This window comes from Capsicum annuum, chromosome 1 (assembly GCF_002878395.1).
Source record: "Capsicum annuum cultivar UCD-10X-F1 chromosome 1, UCD10Xv1.1, whole genome shotgun sequence".
Classification (NCBI taxonomy): domain Eukaryota; kingdom Viridiplantae; phylum Streptophyta; class Magnoliopsida; order Solanales; family Solanaceae; genus Capsicum; species Capsicum annuum.
In genome coordinates, this window is record NC_061111.1 from 62567851 (window position 1) to 62582067 (window position 14217).

Sequence of the window (14217 nt, forward strand, 5' to 3'; positions counted from 1 at the left end):
TAATCAGTAAAAGTCCAATTTTGATAAAAATGTTTATTTAAGTAAAAAAAAATTTATACAATTTCGCATATGTAAATACGACAACGTATAATTGTCAATTAAATGACAAAATTAACCCAAATAAATATTTTAGAGCGCATTTATCTGGATGAAACAAATATTTTAATTTTATTAAAAATTGAAGAAATCCAGGATTAAATTTAGTCGTGGGAGGCAAAAATTAGGTGTCAACAATACGCATAACTTATCTCCCATTAATTGCGTGAATACGATCTCCCTGTACAAAAATTCAACACTTATATTATATTCATACTTTAAACACATCAATATATACATGTACAACTAATAGCCAAATAGAGATATCAATACCTTTTCGTTTTGCAACACCATCTTCATGAAAATGTAACTGTCTTTCTTTTCAAGATCAGAAATAATTCACAATCTCACAACTCGCATTTTCAAACACTAGTGAATCTTTGTCTCTGAAATAACTTTGATAAAATTAATTTTGCAATGAGTTACTTTTTCATATATATGTTGTATAATTACTAATAAAATATTGATCAAATATTCATTTACCATTCTTATATGATTCCTAATCATGATTAGATGTAATAATAGTTTGATAGCACTTACTATAGTCATGTTGTAATGATGTGAATCCATTCAAATATGATGTGATTTATTCAATAAAGTCACCTCAAAATGCTGCCTTAATATTGTTCAATCTACATTAAAATATACATCATCATATGGAGGAACGAATATTATTATATAGGATTCTATAATTCTAATCATGAAAATATGAGATTACTTGTCATCATGTTGCTCGACATTCATATAAACACCAATCATGTCATTTTTCTTGTGCAACTAAACTTTTCATGCCGAATAATCTCACCACCGATATTTTAATACAGATTCAAAAAAGCATAATCAGTTAGTTAAAACATATATATATATTACAATATAAATCTTTTATGATAATTACCAAATAATTCGTTGTCATCAACATTCACTTGGTCAATCAAATGCTTAAAAGCCCGCTGATTGATGATATTCATATCAAAAAATGAATCGTTTATTTCTTCAACCTCATCATGTGCTTACTGATCTTAAATTTGAAAGAATTTGATTCAACTACAATGTTTTTAATTATATACAATTCTAACTCACTTATTTTTTTCTTGAACAAGCGTATAACATATCTTCAAATAGTTGTGTGATACGATCTCCCAATACAAAAATTCAACAGCTATATTTTATTCATAATTTAAACACGTCAACATATACATGTACAATTAATAGCCAAATGAAGATACTAATATCTTTTCTTCTTGCAGCACTATCTCCATCTCCATAAAAACGAAATTGTCTTTCTTTTCACGATCAGGAATAATTCACAATCGCATAACTTGCACTTCAAACATTATTATATTTTTGTCCCTGACACCTTTTTAATAAAGTCAATTTTAGCAGCCATAAATTTAATGAAGTGAAGAAGTGAAGTATTTGTTCTTCTATAGACAATGCATTAGCTTAAATGTTTGTGTTACATAGGAACATCCCAATATACCACAACTTTTACAAGCATCTTTAGTTAGAAACAATATTTATCAGAATATTTACTTTTTCATATATAAATTGTGTAATTGATAATAAAATATTGATCAAATATTTATTTATCATTCTTATATGATTGCTAATCATGATTAGCTATGATAATAATTTGATAGCACTTACCATAGCCATATATTATAATGATCAACAGTGTAAGATATGATTTAGCATAAACACGATTCACTTATTATAGCCAACTACTTTTCATTCAATAGGAGCAAGAAAATTTACCAGGTAAATTTACAATAGCCATCTATGAAATCTCTAATTTTCAGTAATATAGATTGCAGGAATAATGATTATAAAAAATTATGAAAATCTATAACAAAATAGTGAAAAATTTGATTGGACTAAAATTATGAAATTGAAAGTAATTGTTTGATTGGAATAGAAATTTGAAATACAAATTACGAAATTAGTTCTAGACTGCAAGGAGGGCCTTGGTTTATAGCGGGATCTTTCCTCCCCGTAAGGAAATGGGAACCCAATTTCGTTCCAAGTGCAACATAGATCGACTCCACAACGATATGGGTACGTCTTCCCCAACTCCCCACTGAATTCTACGATACTCAAATTCTCCAAAGAGTGGGGAGGAAAATTAGGAAACTGGTGAAGATATCACATGCACTTCGGCTACCCTAAGGGGAAGATATGCTCGATTATGTGTCCAAATTCAACTGGGCATCCATGTCATGGCCTCAATCAACATTGAAGGTCGCCAACAGAAGATCGTATACGAGGGGAATGAGATACTTTGCACGTGTGGCAGACTGGGTCATACAACCTCATGCCATATTCAAAAGGCTCCAGCTAACCAGATCAATCCCACCTTACCAAAGTCTAAAATGGAGTGGCAAACGGTGACCTTCGCCAAAAAGAAGAAGAAATACCAACCAACCACTGAACAACCGGAATCCTCATGCAGTCCAAGCAAGGAAGATAAGTTCATGGAGACAATGACAGGTAAGTCTCCTATCCCTCCTCCTTCATCCCCTACGCCCATAGATGGAGTCCATGGCGGCAGTGGGAAACTAGGGCAGACCAGGCTTACCGGGACATCTCGGGGTAAGGCTAAAGCGGGAGAACCATCTGGGTCTCCCTCGTCTACCTTCTTAGGGACAAGCCCAAGTCCACTCCACAAGATCAGATGGTCTCCCCTAAAGCCCAGGGGAAAAGAGAGGCAGCACCTAAGCCCCCCTCATCAATGAGGCCCACCACACTTTTTAACCCAATCAGGCCCAACTCAGAGGACCCTTCTCATATTAGTTCTCCCACTAATTTAAATGATATTTCCAATCTTTCTAAAGAAAGGATTTAAAAAAAAAAAACCATGAACCCCCCACTTGAGCCGGCTCAGCTTAAATAATCATGAGCTTGGAGATGGAAATACTCTCACACCCGTCAGAAACCTTTTTGATTCTCAGGGTGATTTGATGGACACTGTTCATCATGCAGATATAACATTTAATGCTAGTGTCAATACCAATGAATAAGCCCCTCACCTTCTCCCTCTTGATATACCTCATTCTAACAATATGGAGGTCATGTCAGTCTTCAATGACATTTCATGAACACCCCTCAGAGCTCCAACATGATTACCTTGTTCACGGAAGATCTTCCTCTGGACCATCTTCCAGCTTCTTGGCTAGAAGTCTGTCTCTCTAATCAAACTGTACCACTCTATGCCCAATGAGAAGGGAGATAGGACATTCTCTACATTCAGGACCCCAGGTACATAGCTCAACTAGCCATGGAATGCATGCACCAAGGTCTGTCCAGCTATGGCCAAAATATGTGGATGGCAACTCTGTTTTATGTGATAGGCTGAACCTTCCAAAAAGACTTGACTCCGAAGAACCTGTCAACCATTATGAACCAGATAAGCACGATCCTAACCTTCTTCTTACTCCCAAATCCTCTTCTAATGTCCCAAGGTCCAACTTTTGTGAGGATACCTGGGGTGAGCCAAACCTCCTCACTACCACTTCTGACCCCCTCTCCATCACCAACCCCCCGATCCCTGAAGAGATTAGAAAGAGAATAGACTCAGGAGGCCTTGCGGGATAGCAACAGGGAATTGAAAAGGCTACTAGCCTAACTGAGAATTCCCAAAACAGAGGTCTTTACTCTGAAAAGACCTGTAAACCTAGAGTTTACAAAACTTATCCACGAGATGGTCATTGTGCTCTTGCCTCAAGTGCTAACAAAACAAGAACTAATGCTAAATATTCCAAACCTTATGATAGGGGAACACTTCACTGCCAAGGTATCCCCACTATCAAGGAAAAGAAAAAGTGATGTCTGGACCCTCCCGCCCACTGGAAAATGGAAAAGCAGCCTTGAGAGATCCTCCACACCACCCCAAACCAATGATGAAGAGTTGCCTGATTTGGAATGTTAGAGGGGCCACTGGTGTTGAGTTGAGGAAACAGTACAAGTCCATGATCAGCATCCACTAGCCTTGTATCCTAGCCCTGCTTGAAACAAAGATGGTGGATCATAAGAACCTCTCAAAAGACCTAGGTTTTCACAACTTTATTGAGTCTACTGCCACTGGCAACTCATGTGGCATTGTCATCATGTGGGAGGAAGACAACATCACTATCAACAGTCTCTCCATTTCATCCCGGCTATCTATGCCTCTGTAAAGGTTTGTTCTCCCCCTTTAATTGGGTCCTCAGCATTGTTTATGCTAAGCACTAACTTTAATACTAGGAAACTCCATTGGGATCAGCTAATATCCTTGGCTGACAACCTGTCTTCCTTGGGTAGTAATAGTTGGTTAGTAGGTGGGGATTTCAATAAAGTTTTAAGGGCTAGTGAGAAATTTGGTGGTAATCATATTAGCATCCATAAGTCTTCTCTTTTCTTTTCTGGAATTGTATTTATCACTGCAACCTAATAGACCTTGGGTTCAGGGGTAATAAATTTAATTAGTCTAACATGAGATATCGGAACAGGCAAGGTTTGATCCTTAAAAGTCTAGATAGATGCTTAGCCACTGGATCCATCTTTACCCTGAGGCCTCTGTTCTTCACCTCCCAAGAATTCGTGTTAACCACTCCCCCTTCCTTCATAGTCTAGTTAGTACCCCTCATCCTCTTCCCAGACCTTTCTAAGTGGAATCCATATGGTGTAACCACTCAGAGTTCAATAATCTCATCAAAAGCTCCTTTTTTCTGAGGGGGCTGAACTCACAAATGTCACTTATCTTTTTGCTGGCATAGCAAAATCCTGGAACAAGAAGACCTTTTGGAAATATTTTCAAAAAGAAAAATCACCTTATAGCTAGGCTAGCTGGGAAAAAATCCCTCGACTACCCACCCAACTAGCCCCTTTTTTCAGGAGCTGGAAAGTTCCCTTACCAAAGAGTTTAACTATATCCTGGACCAGGAAAATAAATTCTGAAAACTTAAATACAAAATTAACTGGCTCATTGATGGGGGTAGAAATACTAAATTCTTTTATACTTCTACCCTTAACAGGAGAAGAAGAAATAAAATTAATTCCCTCCAAGATAATGGTTGTTGGATTTATGAACTTGCAGAGATCACAAAAGCCATTATCTCTTTCTACAACTCCCTTTACTCTTCTGACCATATATCCTCCCTCCTTAGGTGTCAGACCAACCCCTCTAACCATGGCTTCTTTAATTCCTCTAGTCATCCCCCCCTTGACTCCACTCCTAGCTTAGAGGAAACTAAGAGAGCTGTGTTCTCCTTTGCACCTACCGAAATTCCTGGGCCTGATGAGATGCACTCATTCATGTACCAGAAGTATTGGTCCACCATGGCTCTCCTCCTCCAGGAGTTCTGCAGAGTTACCTTCACCTCCTGGACTATCAACTCTACAGTTAACACTACTTACTTGTGCCTAATTCCCAAGTGCAGAGATACAACCTCCTTGAAAAATTTCAAACCTATAGGGCTTTGTAATACAGTAATATCATCACTAACAGATTGAAGTCCTTTCTCAATCCATTATTGGGCACAATCAATCAAGCTTTCTTTAAAAAAAAAAGAGCTTGTGACAATGCAATCATTGTTTAGGAATACCAGGACTATTTCAAACGAATGAAGGGCATAAAGGCCAACACGATCCTAAAGATTAATCTGAAAAAGGCTTTTGATAAGTTGGAATGGTCTTTCATCAGAAAAGCTCTAGCCTTCTTTAACTTCCCCCTGGGTTGTCTAAACTCATCCTCTCCTGCATCTTCTCATCCTCTATCTCTTTTCTTGTCAATGGGAACATAACCCCCAACTTCAATCCAACTAGGGGGATAAGGCAAGAAGACTCCATGTCACCTTACCTCTTCATCCTTTGTATAAATCTCCTATTAAGAAGAATCAACCATGAAGTTCATACTCTCCAATGGTCCCCTTATCTCTATAAGCAAAAGAGGGCCCCAAATTTTCCACATCTTCTTTACTAATGATCTTACACTCTTTTCCAGAGCTAATGTTCATAACTGTCACACCATTATCAACCCTCTTGACAGTTTCAGCAAGCACTCAGGCCAAAGAGTTAACACCAACAAATCTAAAGTGCTTTTTTCCCACAATTATGGTGCTGCTTCTAAGCTTAACCTGTCCTCTATCCTTGGTATTAAAACCAACAACAATTTTGGGAAATACCTTGTGTTTTATCCCTGTCGAATTTATTTTGGCGAGAAAATGGTTTTGATCTTAAAACTATTTCAAAAAAATTGAGAAAATTTTAAAATAATTTTAAGAAAATTTACAGAGTCTCCACTTGATTTTTATAGAAAAAAAATAAGAAAAAACTTAAAAGAATTTCAAAGTTCAAAAACAGAAATAAACCTTTAAAACTAGAGATTCTGTGTAAGGATTCAATTAACACCCTAAGAAAGTTTTTAAAGCGCTTAGGAACGTCCATTTAAAACAATGTACCAAAAAGAACTAATTTGACTAAATAAAGTGGCTAATTTTGCAAAGACTTGATTTTATATATATAAAAAAATATATATTAAAAATATTCAGTTAAAAAATGACATTTATTTATTCAAAAAAGAACAAATTCTATTTGAATTAAACTAAGTTGTAGTGTTTTGAATTTACAAGGGGAAATGGATTTTAATTTTGTAAAAGAAGAAATTATGGAATTATTTTCTTATTATTAGTCGTTATAGAAAAAGTTGATTATATTATTATAGATAATACCTTTGAAAAAATGTTAAGAGTGTTGAATTAAAAACCTTTATTAATTATGAAAAGTTGAAATTTATAGGAAAATTTAGTTTCTTGAGTTTCAAGGGAGTTATTTTAATCCAAATCGACTATTATGAATATAGCAAATATCATTTAAGAATAAAATACTTGAAATTTTTAAAGACTTGCTAACATAAATAGAGAAAGCAAATTTAAACCGTTTTTTTTTTTTTAGAAAAAATAATTAGGCGAAAAAAAAAAAAGAAATTATGAATTAATTAAAAGAAAACTAAGATAAAATAAAATGACAATATTTTGGGTGATTTGTCTAGATTAATTGCTTAAAAAGTTAGTACATATAAACAAAGATGAATTATAAGCTACAAAAATAATACTCTCTCAGTTTCATAATAAATGAATTGTTGAATTTTGACACACAGATTAAGGAAAAATCATTAAAGACATAAATTTAACACAACTTTTCATCTTTACTCCCAAAAAAAAAAGTCGACCTTGTAATATTTTTTCAAAAGTCAATTGATTGTCAAATCAAAAGGGTAAATTTGAAAAAAAATTCAATGATTCACTTATTTTGAAACACCAATAAATACTCCAACAATTCACTTATTCCGAAACGGAGGGAGTACAAGAATAGGAATTGGGCCCTTAATTGGCCAATTAATAAGGCTGCCCAGCTTTGGGCTTTGAATATGGACTTCAGTCCATTTTTCTTCAGTTTTCCATGTATATCTCCAATTATACACTGTATATCAGTGTAGAAATCGGCATATTTCTTCCCCATATTTTATTATACACCGCGGGATAACGCCTGGCTACTGTTTTCAGTGTATATGCACTGTATATCAGCGTATACCAGCTTATATACTTGTCTCTTAGTCCATTTTCGGGACTTTGGCTGAGGCTCGGACAAGGCGGAGTTCGAATGAGAGGATAAATGGAGTCCAAGTGGACTCATTCAAGATGAGTTCATGCAAAATAAAGAAAATATAAGGATTGGTACATAACTTAAGCTATTTATATATATGCTTAATAAATATAAGTTGATCAAAGAGATTCATCTTCATTTTACTAATTGAACTACATCAAAAAGTTTACAACCCAAAGGCTAAACCCCAATTTTACCGCGACAAGGAAAAATTGCTTGCCGTAAAACATCATTAATATTTCTACGGACGCTATTAGAAACCAACCCCAAGCCTTCAAAAAATGAGAAAAGATGCAGACTATGGCTAAATCCAAATATATAAGATGCAGCCATGGGATTATTGTTCAAATAAAAAGACTAGACCCAACACTTATAAGAGCAAGCCAAATTTACTTTTGAATAGATACCCAACTCCGGACATAAAATCTAAACAAGAAACATCCTTAGATGCCGAACAGGAGACGAGTTCTATCGAAGTCAAAGCGAAACCAACATAATTCATGTAGCCAAAACAAGAGAAACGAGAAGAGAGGGGACTTTTACGCTATTGCAGAGTTCACAACTTTAAAGAGATAGTTTAAGCATTCAATCACATTAAAGCACAATGAGCGTGAAGATCGACCTTCATGTAAATTAAAAGAGAAAAAAAAAGGCTCTATTTAAACAAAAGTTATGATTTTCAGAATCTGGAAACGAAAAAACCGCTGGAAATTTTTTTCAAATTATGTCTTCAATACAAATTTCAATGAACAAAAATAACATGCCAATACATTATTAAATACTCATCTTTAACATCAGTATGCTCTACAAATAGTGAATCACTCTCTCTAATTTTAAGAGGAATAAAACAGTGCTACAACATAAGACATTATCAAGCATTACTAATTTCAATTCTGAAATTCTCATAGCATTAAACACACATAATACGAGTCATAACAACCAAAAATTAATCAAAACCGACCTATAGATTCACTCGCAATCACTAATTTCAACAAGGAATAGTGTGAAAAGAAAAACATTTAAGTTTTTACCTTTTCCGGAGCAGCGATTTGAGACAAACGATCTTTGACGACGATTTTCACAACCGTAGTTTAAACTCCAAAGCTTTCGTCGGAATAGCTTTTGAGTATATTTCTTCGAAAATTCTTTGGGTTACGTGGGATTAGAAGCATGCGCCTTCCAAATCCTCAATTTTTCTCCCCAAAAATCTCCCTCCCTATTTCTCGACATATGTGGGTATTTATAGAAGAATTTGTGGTTGTTTTGGGGGGAAACAAAGGGGTAAAAAAGGGAAAACGAATTGAGATTCGAAATTTCAAAATTTGAAAGAATGTTTGACCTGGAATTGGATGAAATGGGACGTTATCTCTGAGCTGCAGCAGTTGTTGATTGTTGCTACTGTCGTTGACGTTGAAATTGTTGGCTGGTTACTGTTTTGCGTTGAAATGGTGGGTTGTTAACGTTGAAGGTGCCGTTGGGAAGGCTGTACGCTGTTTTAGCGTTTTCTTGCTGTTAGGGTCGCTATTTGGTAAAAAAGAAAAGGGGAAATTGAGGTGTTGGGCCGGGTATAAGGGAAGTTGGGAATTAAGTCGGCCGGATATTGTGATGTTTGGGCCGATTGTTATGGGTGTATTGGGCTGCCAGTCGACCCAGAAAAAATTTAAAAGGGAAAATGGGGGTTGGGTAAATTAGATTAGTTAATAAAGGGAAAGAGTCTAATTTAAAAATTATTACCATTTCATATTAATAAAATGGCCATAATGGAATTAATTAGATAAAATTGAGATGAAATTAACTTCTAATCAATTTAATGAATCTCTCAAATTCAATAATTTCAAAATAAATATTCAATAGAACACAATTTTATTTTATTTCTTTTTTTTTTTCAATAATAATAATAATAATAATAATTAAGAGACTAATTATGCCATGAATTTCTTATTTTTGATCGATCTAGAGAAAAGTAGAATATTTGCAATTTAATCAAAATTTTCGTTGTGAATAAATTTTAAAGCATTTTCTTTAACCGATAATTATATAATCATGTATAATTAAACACTAAATATATATTTTTTTTAAAATAAATATTTGAAAACTATTTAAAATTTGAGAAATTCAAGAATTAATTTAAAATGTGGAGGGCAAAAATTAGCCGTCAACACCTTGATTTCCCTACCTTCCACAAGAAGCCTACCCCTGGAGACTTCCAATTCCTTCTTGACAACATGAACTCCAAGCTAGAAGGTTGGAAAACTAAGTTCCTCAATGTGGTTGGCAGAACTACCCTAGCAAAAGCTTGTCTAGGTAGCATGTCAAACCATGTTATGCAATACATTCTCCTCCCAGCAAAATCCACAAGCTGATTGACAGATCCCAAAGAAATTTTATCTGGGGTTCTACTAACTCCAGGAAAATGATGCACATGGTCAAATGGGATATCATCACTAGACCTAAGAAGGAGGGAGGGTTAGAGATCCAGAGAGCTAGCATAAAAAATGATACCCTTCTCAATAGTCTAGCCTAGAGATTGAACTCTAATCCCTTTGCCCTATGGGCCACAATTCTAACCCATAAATTCAAGCACACCTCTAGAATCAACACACCTGGCAACTCTAGAACTTAGAGAAGTATCCAAAAGGGATGAGATCTTTGCAAGAATGCCATTTACTTGTCCATCGACAATGGAAACAAAGTTGATGCCTGGAGACACTGCTGGATTCCCAACCTCCCCCCTCCCAGGAGCATCATCCAGGGGCCCGTCCCATACCAATGCCCCCCTTAACTCTCTCTATCTTCTAGCAAAATGGTACCTTGAATTTGAAATCCTTACCTCTTGAGGCCCCCCTAACATCCTCTATACCATCAAAAATACCTTTTTCCTAACCAAACGATCCAGCAGGACACCCCCATATGGCTCTTAAGTGGATCTGGGGTGTCTCTTGAAAAAATTCCTACGAGCACATCTATAGCAGAAAATCCTTTTCACCCAACACCTTTAGTTCATGGGGTTGGATTTGGAAGGCTACCATCCTTAAAAAACTAAAATTTTTCCTTTGGCTCTTGAATTATAAGAGCCTCCTTACAAAAGCAATCTTATTCAATAGGTGCATTAACACCAACCCCAACTGTCACATTTGTAACTACCCCCAAAAGGATATCCAACACCTCTTTTTTTATTGCAATCATGCCAACACTCTATGGAGGGATCTTGTGCAAAATTACTATAGTGAGGCTAACATCACCATCCTTAGCTTCTCTCCCACAAACTAGAAATCCACCTGGAGAGAACTCAATCACATCAGGTTCGACACTAAAGTCGACTGGCCTACCCTTCTTCCCTTTTGTCTTTGGACTATTTGAAAATCCAGGAACAATAATGTTTTCAACAACAGAAGTTCTCTCCCCTCTTTCAAAAATGCCTACTTGAAAGCTGTGAAATTCTTCCATATCAGCAAACTCTCCAATAGCAACCCCCACACCATTATCTCCATTGGATGGACTCCTCCCTCCAGGAATGCTTACAAGTTAAATACTGATGGATCTTGTCTTGGCAATCTAGGAAAGGGGAGAATTAGAAAAGTAGTGAGGAATGCTTCAGGAAACTTGGTGGTGGGTTTCATGCAAAGCTTCTATGATGCTTCCAATAATCTCATGGAGCTCATGGCTCTTAGACAGGGTCTCATTCTAGTTATAGAGCACAACTTGTGCCCTGTGGAGATTTATGTTGACTCAAAGGAGGTAATTAACTGGTTGACGAAAGGTAACCTATTCTATAGTCCCATTATTGATGAATGCAGGTCTTTGATAAGAAGATTGGGCTGACCTCCCGTTCACCATAGCTATAGGGAGCAAAACAAGGTCGTCGATACCATAGAAAAGACAAGAGCAAAGATGAAATACTATGAAAGCTATAAAGTTTTTGTAACCTCACCCCATTTTGTAACCCATGATGTATCGGCAGATTTAGAAGGAAAATGTTACTCTCGAAATGTTCCTTACTCAAATTATGTAGGGCAACGCCCAACTATTTTTGTAATGGAGCCAACTAAGCTCCCTAACTCTGTAACTTCGATTATCTATATTAATGCTATCTTTTTTACCAAAAAAAAAATGAAATGATTAAATAATTAATAAAATATAAAATAAATTATTTAATTATATACTAATTTTAATATAAAATAATTGCACAGTTATGATAGTGTTCATCAAATAAGAGTCAAACTTAATTGGCTTCTTATATGTCTCTTGATTCTCAATCAATTATTCACTTCTATATATTATGAAACTAATGAAAATTATTTACAATTTACACAAAAATAAATATATCATAATTATAATTCCTTAGGTATATAAGATTCCCAATTTAAAATTGTCATAGTAATATTTGTATTATATCCCGGCCAAGTCAATGTTAATTGATTTTGGGTAGAATAAAGCAGCATAAATTTTAACAAAATATGAAATAAAATTATTTAATTATAGATTAATCTGAATGTGAAATAATTGAACAATTATAAAAGTGTTCATCCAATAGGAGTCAAAGTTAATTACTTTCTATCACAATATGAAACTGTATTAATTAATTTTTTATCGTAATATGAAATAATATTAAAAAATTAATATAATAATTTTTAACTGTAAAATGATTTGTTGCTATAAAATGTGAAGTGTCTAGTTTTTAAAATGTCACTTGGCTTAATGTTAGGCTAACTATCCTTCTTTATTATATATAAGATGAAATAATATTAAATAATTAATAAAATAGTTTTTATTGTAAAATGATAGTTTTTTTGTTGTAAAATGTGAAGTGAGTAGTTCTCAAGATGCCATGTGACTTAAGTTTAGACTAACTATCCTCTTTTATTATATACTAGTCTAATTGCACGTGCCTCACACGTATAATATTTTGTTATTTAAAATTAAATGATCTTGTCTATTGTGGAGAATTTACAAGTTTAACATTTAATTGTTTAAAATTAAATGTAATTTTCAAAGATTCTTCATGCTTTAATATAGTAATATAAACATAAATATATATTCTAAAAATTACACATATATACAACTTATGTTTCCAATATTACAAAAAATCTCAACCCCCTAAATATATTACAAAAATCCCAACATATACACAGAATGCTATGTATATGTCGGCTATGTTATGTATATTAATAGGGAGAGAAAGTACAGTAATTAAAAAAGTGGGAGGGAGTGTAATTACTTCTAAAAGGGTTGGTATTTATGTTATTTATGCATATATATTTAATATAAATAGTAAATAAATATATATTTTACCACCAGAAATTTCAAGTGATAGACGAAACAATACTTTGCGTTTGTCATGCAGTACCTCTTTCCCTTGTTGCATATGCACTTCCTCTTTCTCTTCCAGATGCTAATAGAGACACATCAATTTAAACTATATTTGTGGTGCGATTCTTTTTCTATATTTAAAATCTTTTCTTGTTTTTAAAGTCAAATCTTTACAAAATCATTGATTACATTCTTATTACGTACTTAAAACTTTTAAGAATTTGATACTTTTTTTTTTCTTAGTCAAACGCTTTTATATTTATTTTTAGATTTTTTTAAATCTTCTTAAAATTAAATTTAGTTGATTTAGAATTCTTAAACTAATGAAAAAATATATTAGTTGTCATTAATTGTGATGACTTCTAATAAGGAAAGGTTTTACCATAAATATATTTAAATAATTTTTAATTCTAAAATATTAGAAAAAAATAGTAAAAAGATGATTTTGTCTAAAGCAAAGACTTTTAATGAAGGGCAAAAAGTTTAAACAACATTTCTAAGGCCCTTCACACTTTTAATATGCTATAGAATTGTCACACCCCTTTTTCACAACCAAAAAGAATCGGTTTTAGGTTCGAAAGGGTTTTTATTAGTAAAATGACAAAATAAAGATTGGTTTCGAAAAAGATTATTTTCATTCAAAACTCAGAGTCGCCACTTGGCATAATCCGGTGTGCCAAGTCACCTTTGGAAAACCCTTTTCAAAATGATTTTTGACTCCGTAAAACTGATCCGCGACAGAGATTCCGACTAAGGAATTCTGTTGACCGAGGGGAAGGTGTTAGGCACCCCTTGGTCTCGTGGTTTGACCATGGTGGCTTGGTGGAGCGTATCAGCTAATTTGACATTATGAATATATAAACCACACAAAATCACACAAAACAATCAATCAAACAAACAAACAAAACAAATCTAAAATTATAATGTCCAGTCCGATTATTACAATCCCGAAATAAAAAAAATGAAAATATAAACCTACTCTATTCTATGCTAATTCTAAACTACACTCCGTTGCTTTCTCCACCCGACGTTCTGGACCTTGATCGTGCGGCGTGTTCAAGTACATAGTACTTCAGGGCATTCCCAGATGAATAAGTACATAAGACCTCGGGGCATTCCCGGCTGAATAGTACGATTGATTCAAAGTGATAAAACAAAACCATTCAACACACA

General features: G+C 34.3%; 1 long non-coding RNA gene across 1 annotated transcript; it reads right to left on the reverse strand.

Annotated features, from left to right (window-relative positions):
• Positions 1 to 1130: 1130 nt before the first annotated feature.
• LOC107845863 lies at positions 1131 to 9268 on the reverse strand. Its single transcript, XR_001667026.2, has 2 exons — positions 8766 to 9268; positions 1131 to 1453 (listed from the first exon to the last, which is right to left on the reverse strand). It is a non-coding gene; the product is annotated as an uncharacterized LOC107845863 (long non-coding RNA).
• Between the last annotated feature and the right edge of the window lie 4949 nt (positions 9269 to 14217).